Genomic DNA, 20,412 nt, shown 5'->3' with positions numbered 1-20,412 from the left:
CCTCAGGCACGTCCGGCGGTTCGCGTTCGCCTTTGACTGCGCCGCCGAGTCTCCCATGAACCCTGCTCAACGCTGTGGCGGGCCTTAGCACTTTCGGCGTTTTGTTTCCTTCCCTTCTTTCTAATTCACTGACTTTTTCTTCGTTTAGCTTACTAGTTCTCCTTTCGTCAACATTTCCTTTTTTAGAAATATACGAAAGGTTTAGCTTTTGTAATGTACTATATGTGAGATGTAATATTCGGGGTGCGGTTATTCTGAAGCAATATATATATTTGTTGTTTTTTTTTTCATGGATTCCGTATACGCACACCTCCCGTTCTGCATCGTCTTGATTGGGAGTTGTAGGCTTGGAAGTTAAGCTGCAGCAGTGCTTCCTCGTCAAGCCTCGCCGAGCGGGTGCGATTAACTGCTGACATTACTAGTTACAAATGTGCACTCGGATCTTGTACGAAGTCTCGCGCCTTGTATTGCATTGTTGTTTCAGTCGCCATGTTGACTGAAGAGACGTTTTGTTGCTCAGTATTGAAGACAGCTTTTCAACGATGAAAGTATTGCACTTGTCCTCGAGTTGAGAGGTTCTATAGGCAATCTTTTGTTATAACCGATTGATTCTCAACCGAGCTTGCGCTGCAAGCGTCTTGCCTTGACGAACGTGCTGTCCTTTATGCGAACTAAAGTGCCGCGCCTTTGTAGTTTCCGACTATTTGCTTTGCCACAGTCGCAAAAAAAATTCAGCGCTAGCGTCTGCCGTCTTTCGTTCTTGTTCAAGCGGCTGGTAGCCGAGCCCTCGTCCTGTCTGAGGCGGATTTTGCAGCTGAGTGGCGAAAAAATTGTTACCGTTAACATGCAAGTGCGCGGCCTGTGCTTTCTGGACTATCGTAAAGACTGCAGGGACTGCAGACGTCGCGGGACCTTCCTTTTAAACCTCACTCTTCCTGCCGGGCTACTTGCAAGTAACTTTGGGTCCAAGTACTCTATCGTTGTGCTACGTCCAGTAGCTTTAGACAATCTTTCATTGGCGTGCATGCAACTTCTAGTGTCTGGACGTCCAGTTATCACATTTCTGTCTAAACGGTTGAACCACGAGCAATTTGCAGTGCTGACGTACGCGCACGCGAACGCTGGAAGTAATCTCGCTGTGCTTCATCTCTCCAGCGGTGCTGCGGTGCATTTCCACGTAGGGCGCCTCGATGCCACGCTTCTACGGCGGGAGGTGGCGCTGACATCGAGGCACCCTGTTTCCACACGTTTCGTTGCCTGCCTCTGTTCGTTCCCTTTACTGTGCGCCTCGCGGACCGCTAAGTTTTCTCGTTTTTGCTGCTGATCTTTGCTCTCATTTGTCGTGACTTGACGAAGAATCCGCCTGTCAGGTGCTCTTAATAACTGACCTTAACCGCTACGGCCAAGTTACCTTGAACGCTGGAAAAAACGACTAGCCACAGCCTTTGCATCACATATGTGGTTCAAAAAAAAAAAAAGTTATAACGTGTGTTCCGGACTGTGAAGCTAACGTATATGGAGAATAATATAGTAATGCAGAGAATAGACTATGTAGTATATGTATGTATATATGCGCAGTGGGTCCATACCCAATGGCACATATCCAGTGGTCCAAGTTGCTGTGGTATACTTGGCAAGTCAACAGCAGACGGCACTTGCAAAGTGGAAGGCAAAGTGGAGAGCTTAGCTTTATAAAGGAACAGATGAGATGAGAGATAGCTCCCAAATTTGGGCTGCGCGGCATATGGCCTGGGGGTTGCACGCTAACGGATGTTGAGCAACCCGCGCCCGAGTTCATACTTGTATGTGGTGTGTTGTTGCTGCATTCAGGGCCTGGTCATATCAGGGGAAAAAAACGACAGTTTTGCTGACTAACGCAGCACATGTCACGGACATTTGGTCCACCGAACGTATTCCTTTAGCTATACTAACGCAGAAAACAACAAAAAATACACCATTCATGGAGTACCGTCCATAATGCGATCGAATACGCACTTTCCGTGTATGTTTTTGATTGAATGAGCGCATGTGGTACCACATTGGAGCGAGTGAGTGAAATAACTTTATTGGAGGTCAGGCGAGGACGGGAACTCTTCGCGCACCCGGTTAATCCCACGTCAGGACCGGCAGGTCTAGCCCGCAGGCCCGGTCGCGGGCACGCCGGGCAGCCAGGATGTCTAGAGCGGGGCTACGCAGAAGCGAGTCCCACTCCTCCTTGCTGAACTTGGGGTATGTCGATCCGCACTCCCAGAGCATGTGCGCTAGAGTGGAGGTCTGCCCTCGGGACTGGCAGGCGTCGTCGTGATGTGCGTCGGGGTAAACTTCGTGTAGAACGACCAGACACGGATATGTGCCGGTCTGTAACAGTCTAAGAGAAACGGCCTGCGCCCTATTCAGCTCCGGGTGAGGGGGTGGAAAGACCCTTTTATACATGTAGAAGAAATTCACAACCTCGTTGCGAGTAGCGGGAGCGTCCCTGTGGCCGTAGGGGGGAGCCACAGGGACCACTTGGGAACTGCCGCTTTAGGTTGGCTAGTCCGTCTTACTTTTCGGCTTTCAGAAGTTTTGCTCACATCGAGTGTAAGCGTCCATCAATGTTATTTGGATCCAGCAACACTGGCGCTAACAAAATCGTTTAAGGCTTTCTATTAGGTCGATGCAAATAACATGCCACTCTTCATCGACACATTCTTTAGAACCACGTAATATATGTGTGGGCTGCCCGCTTCCTTGATATGCTGCTGTAGCGCGGCTCAGAATACCGGAACTAGAATTCAGACAGAGATATTTCTGATCATTTGTAACGGTAAAGGACGCCCAACGCTTTTTGTCTGTCTCATCATATCTGAAAAAAACATTAATGGACATAGCATTTTTCTGTCGACGACTTATAGCATCAGACTACGTTTGTTTCAATAAGAAGATCCACGTGAAAACAGTAATGTCAACAATCATTGTCAGGACATTCGTTGCCAACACTGTTTTATATTAAGGAGCTCATATACCCACGCAAGATTGCAGGTTCCCCGTGCTTACGGTTCAGACATCTTTTAAAGTTGATGATTTTTCAAAGAGACATGCACAATATATACTTATCACTGAAACGTCTGAAATTTTTTGACGTACCGTGGTCGCGGTTGTGCAACTCTCAGGTAAAATTTGTGCAAGCGCAGTTACAACTATTGGACGTGTCCATACGTGAAGTTTGCAATTCGAATGATGCCTCACCAGAGCTCGAAATTGACTTCGAGGACATATTTCCAAATCGTGATAAACAATTGCCTAGCAGACATTTAATTAGTGTACTAAAAGACTACCTAAACCCGCTAGCTACTGACAACATAATAGCTACGGACGCTTCTCTGTGCAATGAGAAGGCAGGAGTGGAGATCTCTGAATCTCTTCACCGGTCTTACTCTGTTCGCCTTCCCGACTCCGCACACATATTTCAGACAGGATTATTAGTGGTTGTATTAGAATTACGAAAGCTTCCCCAAAATGACTAATTCGCTGTTATTGTGACCGACTCGCTGTCTGTTTGCGCAGCACTTACCGAATCTTCAAATCGAAGAATTCTGCGAACATTTTGTTCGATGGTTCCTCCGTACTTACGGCAAGTATACTTGCTTTGAGTACCGCTACATCGTGGGTTGCACTTTGAATCAGATGGCTGACTCACTCGCACGAGCATCGTTCAATGGCCCTGTTATGTCTGCTTTGTCGACATCAGCTTATGTAACCGCGGCTAGGTTCCGCAAAAGCCATTGTAGCATCGTCTTCTAAATTCCACCACTTTTATTTCCTGTGGAATAATAATTGGCGTCCTTCAAGGCAATTTGAAGTCTCCTTTACAAAACTGAGATGTCGTATACCACCTCTAAATTTTTACGTCCACAGGTCTTACCTCTATGTTCGTTTTGCAATGATGCACCTGACTCTATTAGGCATTTTTATCTCTAGTGCCGCCAATATTTTGAAGCAAAGTAAGCTCTTAGAAATTTCATTTCGACAACTTCGGCTATCGCTAACCTCGCCAACCATTCTTTCTTTTGGGGCAACTTCACGGCGGTCCAGCGACAGGGATGCTTTTCTCGTAGTTTACAATTTTATTACAGACACAGAAAGGGCACCTTGCTGAATTTCAAAAATTATCAAATATTCATATTATTTCACTTCTTTATGTTAAAATATTTTATCTCAAAATCCTTAACAGTATTTCTTTTTTCTGATTTCCATATAATATCTCTCTAACCGGTGATCTGCTATGCAAATTAAGTTTTGCTTAAATTCTAATAAACATACTCCAAACTGCCTGCTTCTTGGCCAATCCCCCGTAATGGGTATGAGCCAGTATTTGGTGACAAGACATGTCGAGTACTGCTTGGCACAAATTCAACAGCGTCTCAACTTATTCGAAGATGAGAAGGAGAGAGAGAGAGAGAGACCATCCTATCTTTCTAATTATTATTTGAGGCGCACAGTGCACACGCAAATCATTTCTCGATCATTTCTTACCAGGCTGCTGCATCACTACACAGAGCTGATTGAGCTGTCGTGTTCGCCGGAGCTACGGAATGCATGCACCGGCTCAAGCTTCTAGTTCCGTTTCATAAGAACCCCAAAAGGAACAAATTAAGAAATATAGCTACAGATGCCTCGAGACTGGCATCTGTAGCGGCCACCGAGGAGAGCCTCGGTGGCCGCTCTGTGAGCTGTCGTTCTGTTTCATTTCTCTGAGAAAGAGCAGCCGTCTGTCTGGGCGAGCGAACAGCGCCGAAAGCACCGTTATTATAGACACTCTCCTGACGTAGCGCAGCTCGCTGCGATGACGTACCTGCTGAAGCGTCCAATCAGCCGTCGCGCGTTTGTACCACGAGTGACTGTAGGTCGCCGGGACTTCGATCTTCGGTAGATATAGATTATGAGAAGCGTCCGCAGGTGGTCTACCCGTCAACATATCGAAACCAAACGAGGCGGGGAAGCATCACGTGGACAGTTCTTCGGGCGCTCTTCGTGCGCCCAGTGTTGGCATCGGGGCGACAAAAGGCGAATTTTCGTCGATGAAAATCTCGGCAACTGATGGCGTTCTTAAAGTGGCGTGAATTGCTCTCTCCTCCTGCGGCATCCTCCTCCAATACGGCCATTCGCAACGTTAGCGTTAAAGCCAGCGATTAAAAATTTTATTAACCAATAGAATCACTTAATTAGCGATCGGACCGCAACGGCTACTCGACCATCTAGTGACCGCCGTGCTGAAGAAAAAAAAAACGAATAGGGTAGAAATCATCGCCGCATCAAATTAATAATGTTTTTTATTTCTTTTTAAATCGGTTTCCATTAAAACAGATCATCCGGTATAACCACCTGTACTATCCCAACTGAGATGCCGGTCACCGATCCTGTTCTCTGCCGAAGTAAGCAGGGAAACAACAAACTGTGCCTAAATATTCTCAGTACAACAAGCATGCGCCTTCGAGCGCATAATTCCTACCTGAAACATTTTGAAGCACATAATTCCTTTATTAAAGCGAAGCTTTCTTTTCCTCTTTCCCTGGGCTTTTTCGCGTCACGCACGCACGCACGCGCGCGCGCGCACACACACACACACACACACACACACACACACACACACACACACACACACACACACACACACACACACACACACACACACACACACACACACACACACACACACACAGTGAAAAAAAAAAAGCCCGTAGGGCTGGCGTCCCAGTCAACCTGGCCTGCAGAGGCGTCAGGCAAGGCGGCAAGGTGAAGCTGCCGGAAGACAGGCGCCCGGGGCCACCCGCCACTCCCCGTCGGTCGACCGCGTGTACGCGGGCCTGCTGCACGCTACACAACAAACGCTCGATAAACAACAAGAGCGGCCACTCGCCGCTCAGATCGTGACGCGTGCTCGCGCGGCACCTCTCAAAAGCAGAAGGAGAAAAACCGCGCGCCGAGCGTGTGTGTGGGGAGCGGGGCGCAGACGGGGGCCGCGATTGTCGCGAACCGAAATCGTGACCGACCGCACCGAGTCTCGCACATGCACCGAACAACTGCGGCCGAAGTGTCGCGAGCTGCGGCAGCCGCCTCCGCGGTCGTGGCACGAGCGCGCGTGGATCGCCGTCGCGGGAGCCTTGTTTTCGCGCGCGTATAATATTTGCCGCACGCATCCGCCGCTCCCTTCCTCTTTCCTCTTCCTCCTCCTCACCGGCTGCACGGCGCGGCCGTTTATTCAAAAGAGCTGCTGCTGCCGCCGCCCGGCTTTGCGGAACGGCCACGGAACTCAACTCGCTCGGCGCACCGCCGTCGCATACGCGCGCTTGGTTCTCGAACTCCCGTGGCAACAGGTCGCGCGCACCGTACGGGCAGGGGTCACTCAACCGGACTCGCCACCGCTGCTGCGGAAGCTGCTGTAGCGGCTGCTCTCGCTTGCCTTCGCCTGTTTGTTGCGGTTTCCTTGTTTGTTTTTGCTTTTGTTTTTTTCGTGAGCCTTACCCTGCGGCATACGTGTGTATATATCCATGTAGAAATTGCAGTGTAGCGACGTGGTGCCGTTCTGAATGCGCAGTTCTTCGCCCTGGTTCTCGCTTCCTTTTGTTTCCGTAACAGGTTCGAAATCACGAACAGTTTCTTCGTGATTGTTGTTGACGTTATCCGTTGTAAACTTTCAAAAGGAAAGAAGAAAACCAGAGGTCACTCGTCAATGTATTAGGCCGCTTTGCGGAAAGACAGAGCGACGAGAAAGCGTTATTTATTTATTTATTTATTTATTTATTTATTTATTTATTTATTTATTTATCTATTTATTTATTTATTTATTTGTTTATTTGCATACGTACTTGCAATCTCCAAGACGATTTAAATAAAGGTCGGCGCACAAAATATCCCTACATTAGTAAATTGGCTACAAGAAAGCACGGGTTAAAATTAAAATAAGAGAAATGGCTGCCCTATTAACATGACACAATTAAGAGCCAGAAGTGATGACAATATTTTTCTTTGTCACACGTGCTATTACTGCAATTTAGTGTGAGAAACGATAAATGAAAGCGGTAACAATACTATTCATAAAGGCAGTGAATGGGCGGGTAGTCTCGAATAAATGATTTGTCATCAAAAACAAGAATAAATCGCAGATGGAAAATATATACATAAAGCGACATCGTAATGTGTAGTGCTCGTTCACCACGAAAGCAAAAGTGAGGGAAACAAAACAATATAACTAAATACTTTCATTTAGTCGCAGTTATCACTACGACGTAAATTAGAGGAAAGTAAGAAAAAGAAACGCGAGCAGTGTTTTCCAAAATAAAATGTCGTTGGATACAGTTACAAAATTAGTAAGAAATTGATTTCATTCGTTAGGCGTGACCGGAATAAAAGGTGCCTGTGCAACTGTGAGGTAATGCGAACATATGCCGGTTATTGATGCGGGAAGAGTAATGCGTGCGGCTCTGGAATGATCTGGTTACGTATATAGATAGTCTAGTAACATTACAGTATAATAACTCGATGGATCCTGGCTAGGGGAATCACAGAGAAAAATAAAAATGATAAGGTGAGAGAGTGAACTGTGGTACAGATACGGCAGAATTGGAGAGTCGTTTTAGCGATAGAGGTTTTGATTTAGTTGGGAGGGTGTCGACGAGAATCTGTATTGCACTTTGAAAGCCACGGTAGATCCTAATTATGTGTTCGGTAGACAGTTTGAACAACGTGTACTCTGATCCGGCATAGATTTTGAGAAAGAAAGCGTGTCGTATTTAAAGGTAAACGTTGGTAAGGTTCACTAGCTGGCCTCGATTGAGAAGGGAAGCTAAATTCTCTTTGCGTCGATTGTTGGTTCGTCTGGTGTGTCAGTCGCGATCGCGTTGCCGGTGGCATGTGCTGCTATTACCTGATTTCTGTGCCACGGACGCCGGTATACCTTTGACGGACACGGCCATAATCGCGTGTACTCCTGTGCTTATGATGCTTATACGCGTGCACACCTCTTGTTATAACGTGAGTGCGCGCAGACCCGACAGTGGTGGTTCACATTTCAGGTCGCGGTTATTATCGTCACCAACCTTAGCCGTTTTCAAGCCCGCAGGTTGTTCGCCAATGTCTGTTCGAATGTTGCTTTGCGAAGAGAGGAAGTGGCACGTTCGTGCGCGAAGTTGGCAGCCCCCTCCCTTCCCTCTCCTATATAATGGCTTCCGCAAAGGAATGCGGTGGGCCTAATACGCGTGCGTTCTCCATCGATCGGTCGATCACAATTGACAAGCAATGAAAACATGAACAGTATTTTTTTATCTGTCCGACCCACCGGCTTCGAAATGCTTCCCGTAGTAACTGTGAAACGGAGGCTGTGATGACAGGAGCTGCGCTGATGTTAGACGAGCAACGCGATCATGAACTGGGGAAAAAAAAGGGAAGCCGAAGGAAAGAGCTGATGGCCGTGATAGGTGGTAATTATTTATTTTAGTAAAGGCTGAGAAATACTAACGAAGGTAAGGAAAGTACAGGGGAAGTGCGATTTCAAGTGTACTCTGGTACAGTTGACGAAACACATCAGAAAAGATGCGTTTTATGCCGCACATACCGTTTGTGTACAAATTCTTTGGCGTATTTCTTTTCCTATCTCTTTCTGATTTCTCCGCTTGAATTTCTCTAAGTGTGAGCACAGGACGCTCTTGTATTCTTTGTTTTGTAATATCCTGAGTTGTTCATGTTTACGCTCCTTTTAAGCTGTCCTGTTTGGAACAACACCCCATATAGTATTTAGAGATCGGGTTGCATTCGAGTGTATTGTAAACGTATACGTACAATTTATTTTTTATTTCTTCTTTTTATTCTGTTTCGGTGTCTGCTGACTTGTGTAATAATGTTTTGCCTTTCTTTTCACGTTCTTTCTCTCTCTTCTTTCTATTTTTATTTTTTTTCTTGCTAAGATATTGGGGCAGCTGGCTGGGGAAACTTTTCCCCTATACTTCACGGCTAATAAACGACAAAGACAAACAACGATGGTAGATTAACGTGAAGTTGTGCTTTGAGAGCGTAGCTCAGTGCACACATAGTGTGCGAACGTGCAAATAACCAGCGATATATCCAATGATTCGATTGTCTGCGATTGTCGCGTGCAGGCGTGTGTATGTTCGCTTTTGGTTCTTTCCGACCTCCCTCTGTACCGTCTCGTTCAAGCGAACCTCCACACCATTACGTCTGCGAGGTTACAAAGCAGCCAGAGTGGAGTGAGAGAGCGAGAATAAGAGAGTTTATCGGCTTAGCTAAAAGCGCGCGAGCACGAAATTCTTTTTCACGCTCGATCGCACCGAAGCTCTCGCGGTACGTTGAGCAAATACAAAAACGCAAAGCTCGTCTGAAACCGGAGAGCTGGCGGCTCTCTCTTTCCTCTACTTCATCTGTCTGTACTCCACAAGTGCAGCCGTTCATTTCTCAACGCCTGGCAAATTTGAAGCCTCGTTACGCAATCGACCAGATCACACCAGCCGGTCGGTCATTCGAACGGGGATTAAAGCCGCCGCCGCCATAAGCACACTTCAGTGAGTGAAGCCGGCCCCCGAGCTTCGTCTGCAGTGTCACGTGACTCGAGCGAAAGCAGATTCACGTTCCCTCGCTTCTGCCACTGCTATCGCGGCGTTAATGTATTCACCGCTTGTATATATATACGCAGATCCAATTTGCCTCCTTTTCTCGCCCCAGTCGGTTGACTCAGTCGGTGGCTCTGACGGGGATCGGAGGGTCGGACAGATGCTCTCTCTCTCTCTCTCTCTCTCTCTCTCTCTCTCTCTCTCTCTCTCTCTCTCTCTCTTTTATACTTTGCTCTTGTAGTCGCACGTGCCTTGCCCTCATCCTTGTTGTCTCGTTTGTTTGTTTGTTCTTTTTCTTTCTTTTGCATTTCGTGCGCAAGAAATGACGCCACCGTCGTGACTGAATCCTCTCCTTTGTGGGTGCCGCACGCCGACGTGCTGGAATCTGCAGCTGCACGGCTTTGACTGCTGCGCGCCGCAGACGCGGTTCTGGGAAAACTTCCCGATCGCACCGCACCGAACCTCTCTGCCGAGAAGTGTTGCTGGTCAGTGACGGAGACCCGCGCGGGTTCTGTCGCGACAACAGAGCGCGTACTCCGTGATGAGAAAGATCCGTTATCAGATGTCCAGCTTATAAACACGTGAGGTACATCTGTGTAGCACTGTCATTACCTTTCCATCTCTTTCTTGTTATCAGTCTCCTTTTTTTTTTCCCCCACCTACCCTCTTTTCTCACCGTGACCGAGCTATCCGCGATGACAAGCGAGACAGTTACCACGGTTTTCTTCATCTACTGATCACTTTCCAGTTTGAGGAATCCCCTCGGTTTATTGGGGGATGCCATGAAAAAAGATTTCCTTCAGAAAATTCTAATCAGCGCACATTCAAAGCGAATCTGCCAATTGCTCAACCGAGCCTGTGTTCACAAAATGCTCTTGCGCCCGAATTGCTCATAAGATAGAATTCCAACCTATCCTGATGGTGCACATAATACTAGTGAATTAGGGCGGCCTACCACTGGCAAATAGCACTTACAAACGTGAAGATTTGTGAATTCGTGCCCGGATCTGTGCACATGCGGAGGGCGCAGATAAACGGAGAAAACGGGTATTGCATACGAAAACCCTCCACGTTTTTGTTCATCTGTATTACGCGAAGACCTTGCTAGCAAAGGGAATATATGTCATGACGCACAAGCCAGCTGCCATTCCCTAAAGGACATGCCTTTGTGTCTTTCTGAGATCCTTGAAATGGTCTATCGACCGTTTTGGTCAGCACCGAAACTGTATGCTGCATAGCGGCAACAATATACAACGTATTCACAATACTACGTACCATGTATACATTGTACTGTTTTCTGTGCGTGCGCCTGCAGGGCCAGAAAAACTCCCCTTGGCACATCTCTTCGCCTAGAGCTTGTAGAGGAAAATATGTTTTGTTGTTGTTGTTGTTTTATGCGCCAAACCCACGATTTGATTATGAGGCACGCCGTAGTGGGGGACTCCGCATTAATTTTGATCGCCAGGGGATCTTTAACCTGCCCCCAGTGCACGGAACACAGGCATTTTTGAATTTCACCCCCATCGAGAAGCGGTCGCCGCAGCCGGGATTTGATCCCTCGACTTTGTGTTTAGCAGCGCTACAATTATTATTATTATTATTATTATTATTATTATTATTATTATTATTATTATTATTATTATTATTATTATTATTATTATGACGACGACGATGGTGATGGTGGTGGTGGCGGTGGTGGTGGTGGTGGTGGTGGTGATGATGATGATGATGATGATGGTGATTTATTGCCATCCCCTTTGAAACGGCGCGGTGAGAAATAGTCACCTAGCCTCCTTGATTTAATCAGGTATGCTATACATGTTTTTCATCATCCTAGCATTTTTGTAACTTCTGAACTTTTTTTTTTTTTACTCGGAGCTTCTCTATCTACCTTGTACCGTTACCTATAACCCATTCGGTCGTACCAATCTCGTCCCTGGATTTCTTTTTTCTTTTTTTTGCCACCAATATTCTAAACGTCTCGTGCTTATCTCGACTGCTGACCGGTTGATGCTTCCGTCCACTTTAAATCCAAGCGCTTCTGGAAAGTATCCGTCACGTACTGGTCTCTCTGGGTGAATCCCTGAGCATTCCATTAGGATGTGCTGAGTGGTCTCTGTATTTCTGCTTCAGCATAGACATGCCTCATCTAATTGCGAATATTTGCTGCGCTATGTTTTTGTCCTTAAGCAACCAGCTCGAGCCTCAAATAGCAAGGCCATTCCCTTCGTGCATGTGATCGTAAAAATTTTCCCTGCTGATTTCTTTTTTTCTCATTTTTTGTAAATCTCTAGTCTTTTTCGTTTCCATTCCTTGCATCCAATTCGTTGTCTCTGTTTCTTTTCTTTTTTTTTTTTGCGATAAAGGCTTGCCCTTAAGGCATAATTCTTGGAGCGCATATGTGTATTATATGTGTGCTGTGACGCCTGTGTTGTGTATGAATTGAAGCAGTGTTTTGTGGTATCTGTTGTCATGTATCCAGCGGTCATAGCTGGTTGTCACACTGTAGCGGAGGCCGGCTTGCAGTAGGAGACGCGAGCGTTCCGATTGTAAACCCGTACATGTCCATATTAGGTGGTATGCATCTGATCCCACCACAGGAACGGAGCAGTATGGACACGTAGCACCCAGTGGTAAATGCGACCAGTTCCACCTTGAGACAACAGCCGGTGTAAGGGCCACCCCGGCCCGAAGCCTCCTAAGCACAACTTCCTCCGCCCTAGTAAGGTGAAGGGGGAGGGAGCAGACACACGGTGGGATAAGAGCGCGTGTGTCCTGCCGGAGAACAATTTTACGGGCTCGCAGCGAGTTACGGGGTTGGGGTGGGAGGGGAATAGGCGGAGGATCAGGATTAGGAGGGCAGTGTGCCTGCTGGTCAGCAGCAATGTTGTGAGGGTTCGCTGAATGGCCTTGAATCCAGTGTACCTTGACGCAAGTAGCTGTCTTACTATTCATAGTGTGTATTCTCTCGCAGATTTCCATCGCCTTATCAACCTTCTTGAGTTCCTGAATAGCCGCTAAAGAATCAGTGAAGATATCTAGTTGCTTGATAGTAGGCAGCTTAGATGTCGCATCATGCACAGCGTCGTGGATTGCTTGAAGTTCCAGTACTAGAGCGCTGGCTTCCGTAGATAAATAGCGCTGGTGGCCGCTGATGAAATTATGCGTAGTACTCAGGAATGATGTCCTTCCGCCGTCAGGGAGAATGGCAGCATCCGTATAGACTTTGCAGGTGTTAACGCATGATGCATCGACGATGTTGTGTTCGTCAATAATACCTGCTGTATCGCTGCGTCGTAACTTCGTTGGCTTATTAGTTGTGATGCTGGTGAATTCTCAGGGAGGCATTGGATAGGGCTGATGGTCAATCCGAGAGCCGCGGTGAAAATGAGCATGCAACGTAGCGACAGCCGGAATAAGTTGCTTTTTTATTTCACGTGCTTTTTCACTTTCTCACTTCTCTCTGTTTCTCACTTTCTCTCTGATTACTCGTGGCTGTCTATTTACACTTTAAATTACCCTGTAGTATTTGGTTGCCAACTTTCTTGGCCTCTTCCTCCATTCTGTGCCCACGCTTTTTAGGTACATATACTCGTGCACATTAGCCGTCCATTTATTTGGAACCATGTTCCTGAATCTTTCTTCAAAACTAATTTTGCCCTGCGCTTCTCTGACGTCATAGGAGGCCCCTTACACTGCCCCATTTGTGGATTCGCCGTGGGCTTCCGAAGCCAACCGGCCCACTGATTTTTGGTCAACTTACAACCCCGACGATACATCTGATTTTAGGCAGAGAAGGGCATTTGCGGGCGTCAGCGCAGGCACCATGACTCCTTTCCAGATTCCACGCACCACACTTGATATTTGTTGTGGCCCCAAAGTGCCCTACATAGATGTTTCATTAATGCCGCTTTCCGCTTCCCTTTTATTTTCAGTTTATCTTGCTGGGTGCTTGAGACCGTTGCCGCTAAGCCACCGCGGCGGGTAGGAAAACATGTGTCGTTGTTTCGTGTTGTGCTCAGCTTTAGAAGATTGAGCTAAAACTTCAGCTTTCCAATTTTTCGTTTACTATCATAGTGACGAGCTCACTAACCAGGAGGCATAACGTGGGACTCGCAACACCATTCCCGTTATTAGCAAAATGCTTAGTACACCGACTTCGAAATTTCAAAGCAGCGCGCTTGGAGCGCGTAGCCATTAAATGCACAACTCTCTAAGAGGTTAATATCGTCACACGACGGTCAGCGCCTTGTCGCGTAGCCCAAGAAAGTAGCGACGGCAGGCGCATGCGCACAGAGCACATTCTTGTCCGAGAATCACTTCAGTTCAGTTCAGCTTATTACCTTAAAATCCCCTGCCTCTCATAAGGGGTAGGTATATATAAAATAGCAAAAAACATCGTGAGAAATTATCATTTAACAAAACGGTTGGTTACAAGTTCAGTAAACGAAGATGGACAGGTGGTAGTAGCGATGTTGGAAGAAGGCCGTTCCAGTCTGTGGCGGTTCGGAAGAAAAGGGAGGCAGTGAAGGTCCGAGCACGTGGGTGCGCTACTTGAAGTGGATGGCTGGTGCGATGAGATATGCGTGCTGCTGCTGCTGTGGTGTAAGGCTCTTGATTAAGGGAGAAGACCTTGTGGTACAGGGAAAGACGGGATATGAAATGGACATGAAAGCATTGACAAGCCTAATTCTGATTTCAGAGATGAAACGCTGACGTCGTATGAGTATGAGGTATGAATTAATCTAACAGCACGATCTTGAACTGATTCTAATGAGTCGGTGAGATATGCTTGATGCGGGTTCCAGATGGCTGACGCGTATTCTAGTTTCGGCCTGACAAGTGACTTATGTGCTAGTAATTCTACATCTGGTGGGACGTTCCGTAGATTCCGTTTTAGAAAACCTAAGGTTTTGTTAGCTGCGGAGATAATGGTAGCGACATGTGCGCGCCAAGGACAAATCGTGAGATAGGGTTACACCTAGATATCTATAGGATTGTACTGGTTCTAATGGTGGTGTTATTAATTGTATATGAGAAGAAGAAAGGGTTGCGACGGCGGGAGAAGGACACTAAATTACATTTGTTGGCGTTAAGAGTCATGAGCGAATTGCTTCACCATTGTAAGACAATATTAAGAACATATTGGATACAGGTATGATCAGAGGAGTTATTGATAGAGCGGTAGATGACGCAGTCGTCTGCAAACATGCGTATATTACAGGATACACACTTCGGTAAATCATTAATATATATTAAAAATAACAGGGGACCAAGAACAGATCCTTGGGGCACGCCAGAGGTTACTGGGAGGGAACATGATAGGTTATTGTTGGCTAAAACTATTTGTGTGCGATTAGACAAAAATTCCTTTATCCAGATTAGAACGTTAGGTTCCGAAAATCCAAAAAAGATTGCGTCAGTTTGTAAGTTGGTGTCAAAGTTAGTATGGAAGTCATGACCGAAAAGAGCTAATAGAGTTACGCAAGAGAAACCTGTGCGTACACCATGTTGTGAAGGGTGAAAAAAAGTGATTGCAGTCCAAGAAGGCAATGATTTTTCAGTAGATGATATCATCTGCTATATATAGGCTACAATGCTATTCCGGTAAACTCCGCATAGCCCCTCCTGCTTGTCCGCCTCCAACGCAAACAGAAACGCGCACTCATGCTCTTGCGCGCACAGTGGCCATAGTGGCCTCATTTTTGTGCTCATTATTCACTCATTTCGTGTCTTATTCGTGTCGTGTTTTACGCGCAATTACGTCGACATTGTTTTCTTTAGCATCGACACTTGAGAGGTATCAGATCAGAGGTAGGAGATAGTGCAGTTTATGGCGCAATGGGGTTAATGTTTTACTATATTGGCACTATAATACGCGTGTACCTTGAATTTTACCTACTCTGCAATTAATTATCGCCTCTTGTGGGCACCGGCGGAGCCGCCTTCTAGGCATCGTTGTCTCGTGCAAGCCATGCGTAGTCTAAGCGAATTCACTGCATTCCCAAAAAGTGAGCCGTAGAATTGCGCCGTAGAAGTGGCACTAAAAGCAGCGCTAAAGCTTTGCCGCACAAATGTCTATGTCTACGGCGGTGCACCCTTTGCTGGCGTTTAGTACAATGTGGTTAATTTTCGACTATGTTGGCTCCAGTTACGCCCGCACTGTTAATTTTACCTTCTCTGCTACTAATTCTCGCTTTTTGTCTCGTTGATACCTGCATTCTGATACCATTTGTGGCTGGCTATACGAGGCTATGGACGCGCGAAAGGGCCGTTTTTTTTTCAATTTCGTTACAAGATAACCAGATCTCAGATACACCAAACCGGTGTGATATCAGCTAAGAAGACCCTGTCTTCAGAATGTAAGGAATATAAGTGCTGATAAACAGCAGGGGCTATACCGGATTCAGTGGAATGACCTAGCATACGATACTCGGGCACCAGGACGTTCTGCGCGCATGCCCCTACCCTCGCTACTTTCGTAGGTGCGTTTCGAGACACGGCGCTGACCGACGTGCTGGTCGACGCTCACGTGAGAGGAGAGCTGTGCATTTGGCTGTGTGTTATGGCGCATGCGCATACGTCTTAAGATCGGTTTCTTATTAGGCGGCTCCATGTAAGTGGTCGTAAAGGTGCCTTGCATTGGTGGCCGTTTGCAAAAGCTTTAACTGGCGTACCTGAAGGTCTTTCGCATCCAGAAAGAAGAAAATATTTATAGGTATAGGTAACTTTGGCCATTAGTCCACCACATGCGTCCAGGTACGAAGGCCCGACCCATTTTCCTGGCAAGCCGTCATCGGGTCACGCCCGTACGTAGCGCTTGCGCCGACCCTTGATCCCGACTATTGAACCAGCTTAGACACCGTCGTTGTGCATCATCGGATGAGAGGAAAGCTCAAATCGACGTACGGCTATAGCGACGACGATGACAACAAAAACAACAACAGCAGCAACAGCAACAACAAGAACGACGGCGACAACAGCAAAACAACAACAACAAAACGACAAAAAAAGGAAAACTGCATCGTAGCTGCGAAGCGGAGCCGCAAAGTACAGGAGATAAACGGGGCGCGCTTCAATCTTCAGGTGTTAACGTGAAGGGAGCGCAGAATTTGGGCGAGGCTGGCTTTATTATTCTTTACTTCGATAGCGTTGCACTAATCATGTACCGAGGTATAGATGCTTCTAGCATCCTGTAATATGATATCTGATAGCGCTGGGATGTTACTTACAACAAAACTGTTGACTATACAGTAAACTCTCAGTTGTACGAACGTCGGTTTATCGAATATTTCAGAATAACGAACTTTTTAAAAATCCCCGGCAGTTTTCTTATAGATTCTATGCAAAAATGTTTCACTTAGACGAATTTTGGAACAGTCAATATTTCAGTTTAACGAACTCACTCAGAGGACCAAGGCTTGTTTTTACGATCAGAACCGATGCCCGCCCTCATCAAACCGCCGCTCCAGCGGCAATGTAACGTCGCTGGCGCTACAGCGCCCTGGTGCAAAACGGCGGCGCGAAAACGAATGGCAACGAGGCATGGCCTCCGAGATGGCCCACAAAAAACGAGCAAGCATGTAATCTCGGAGGCCATGAACAAAGTATCATAGCTGGCGCTTACAACGCCGCCAGAGCAAAGCGGCGATCTTTCACTCCACAAACCACGTGGTGTGTTTTTTTTTTTCGACCGGCTAGTCGTGGCATGGTCGTCGTCTCTTTCTTTCCAGTCTGGTTGGTTCCGCGTGTGCACACAAAGGCAGAATTATAACTGTTATGAACCTTATACTTGTTGATATGTATAAATTCCATTTCACACATTTCTAACACTATGGATGCCATGTCTTTTGCTCCATGAATTGCATTTAAAACTTTTGACTCTGTATGCCATGTCTTATGTTGGTCTAGTGAATATTCAGTTTAGTGAACTTTCAGTTAAGTGAACTATTTCCTTCGGTCCCTTGAAGTTCACTCAAGTGAGAGTTCACTGTATTGGGTCCTTCTGTTTGTACAGGCCTGTGCGCTTTAGGAATTATATTGATGAGCCAGCGGAAAGCAGAAATGCCGATCCCGGTCGCAGCGGCGGCAAAAGCGCTCGCGTACTTATGTAGCGCCTCATAATGAGACCGTGGTTCTGGCCCGTAAAACTCTAGGATTCGAGTAATTAGGTTTTAGAGCAGAGATGCGCTAACTAGCAATACAGTGTGGGTAAAAAATGACGTGCAGTGTAAGCCGGTTTGCTGGGGCTCAGATTTTCTGCAGCGCGAGCGATTTAGTGGCTGTGGTAAGCAAAAGTTTTCTTTAAGGCAGGATAACAAGGAAGACCTCGTCCCCGTAGATGGCGTAACGCGCGGCGTAGTTGGACGAATAAAGCAAACCCCGTATCGGGCTCTTGCTGTCGCAGTAAAATTAAGTGAGGTCCGACAGCTGGAAAGGGCAAGGATTCTTGGCACCATGAATATATATAGGCCCTCTAACTTCTTTTTCTTTCTCCCTCCTCCTTCTCTCTACTTCAGATGGCACAAACCCATGTGTCATATACACGTACACGTTTGGTGCTCCATCACCGGTCGTCAATCAAGAGAGGTTCGCATTTGAAAGCTCCAACACGAGTGAGCCAAATTTATGGGCCGCTGTCTCCAGCTGCAGCATCTCAACACAACGCGAGTGCATGCGTAGGGTAAACTAACGGAACTAACTAATGTTGGCACCGGAAACGCACCGTTACGCGTAGTAGCATCGCCGGACAAGTGTTGTTGGCACGCCGGTGCATCAAGCGTAGCGCGACATAAATTTGATGACGGGCGAGAGGTCGGTCAATGACAGGCGTACTGGTAGCGGGCGGCATGTAGTGCTTCCGACACGTGCCGTTTTGTCCTCCTGTGTCACTTCCATCTCTGCTTGTATTTGTCTGTTTGATTCTTTTGTACTTTTTTTAGTCCTCACTCGTTTACTAACTTGTATATCGGGAAAGGAAACGGCTGATGGGACCACGCCGATTGCCGTTGCTTTCACACCTGCACGCGAGTACGTCGAAGGTTCAGTGAAGCATCAAATGAGAAGGGACTCGCGCGGAAACGGGTGCATTTGTAACCTTAAGTTGGTTTCCTTCGCTCTCACACTCTCTCTTATAGTGTGAAGGCTTTAACAGCACTAATGAAAAAAGAAGGCGTTAGAACGGTAACAGGCTCCACGAGACAGGTTTGTGTGGTGGGCAGGAGGAAAGGGATCGCTGTCGCTCACGTGCTGGGACATCCCCAAAGGGATCCGCATTCGCTTTCCTTGGGGAAGCGGGGAATCGTGCGTGTAAGCCGCCGCCCATGGGGCCCCAAGAAAGTTCCCGGGTCAAAGCCGCGTGATTCAATTTGGCCAAATTGATCGGAAGAGCCACAAGAGCTACCGCACCGACAGGTCGCGAGAAAGGAGGAGTACAAAGCTTCGGAGGGAATCAGCGATAAAGGAGAGGAGAATCGAGGAGAATAAGAATGGGTATATCCCCCTGCCAGCAGCGCATAGCCGCGGGGAAATCGGGTTCAACAGCCGTAATCCCCATTGAAGATGGAGTGGCTGCGCACGGGCTTCCGGATGCAACCCTCCTCGCTGCTTTTCCGGGACGCCGCACCGCGGACTCGGCTTCCCTACGGTGGGGAGCGCACCCTAGGGACAAACCGCGAGGTCTGGAAACGCCTGCCCGCCTTTTGTCTTACCGCCCCGAAGCGGCGTTTGCTCGATCACCCGAGGGGTGGCGCCCCATGCGCGCCTGCGGGCGCTAGCGTGGGGCTCTGGCACGCCACCGCGACCTCGGGGATATAAATGGGCTTTTTATGAGGGCGCCAGCAAACGTTTACGTTCGGGCTTAAATTCGCGGGGTCCTCTTCTCCTCCCCTTTTCTTTCCCTGCCTTTCTCGTTGTTCATCGCCGTCTACGCTTTCACCGGCGGCTCAGGGTTCAAGCTTCGGTCAAACTGTGTCTCCGTCTGGGCATGCGCAACTGTGATCGTAGTCGCTCCCTGAAACGCGGCGGAGAAAGCGAGGAGGCGCGCGTGCGTAGCTTGTTACCGCCGCATGACGTGTTTCTGGAGTGGCGCGCTATTCGCTTTAATGCCGCCGCTTTGAAGCGGGCTCTGGGCCGGCTGGTTTTTTCCGCCTGGTCGGCTGCGGCAGTGGCGGCGGGGGAGGACTAAAAACGAGGACGATGGCTTCAAAGGGGGGCCGGGAGGAGAAAGGGGGCCACGATGAACGCAGCAGTAGCGGCTGTCCCGACCGGGCTTTACGCAGCTTATACACATCTGCGAGGCGCTAAATCGTCGCGCTGCCTCCGACGCGTTTGTTTCAACGCCAGGCGTGACAGCCTTTCGAGACACTTCGTTTCGCGTTGTTTTGCTCGTTAGCGAGGCGACACGCGCAATGGGCGGGGCCACGTGCTCTACTGTTGGAGCGGCGCGCTTGAAAAGAAAACGTTCATTGGAAGCTGCTCACGCATTGGTGCGGTTGAGTATGGATAGCCGCTTGCCTCTGATGCCTTCCCATTTTATTCGCAACGGTTGCTCCTTTTATGAGCGCCCAATTGCACGTGGTTCGATTCCTTTGTGCGTAGTGCTTAACAAACAGCCTGCGCGCGCGTGCGTAGCAGCGCAAAGCATCGTGACTGCATGTAGTATTAGCGGTTTCTCAGCAAAGCGACCTCTCGTGCTTTAATACGGCTGTGAAATCTGAGCGAAGACGAAACAGTGGTCCGCAAAAAGCTTTAAAGGTTCTCGAATAAATACAAATGCTCTGTATTGCACAGTTGCCCGTCCAAGCTTGCT

This window comes from Dermacentor variabilis, chromosome 5 (genome assembly GCF_050947875.1).
Source record: "Dermacentor variabilis isolate Ectoservices chromosome 5, ASM5094787v1, whole genome shotgun sequence".
Taxonomy (NCBI): domain Eukaryota; kingdom Metazoa; phylum Arthropoda; class Arachnida; order Ixodida; family Ixodidae; genus Dermacentor; species Dermacentor variabilis.
The sequence above is the reverse complement of the archived record's forward strand: the minus strand, read 5'-3'. Positions refer to the sequence as shown.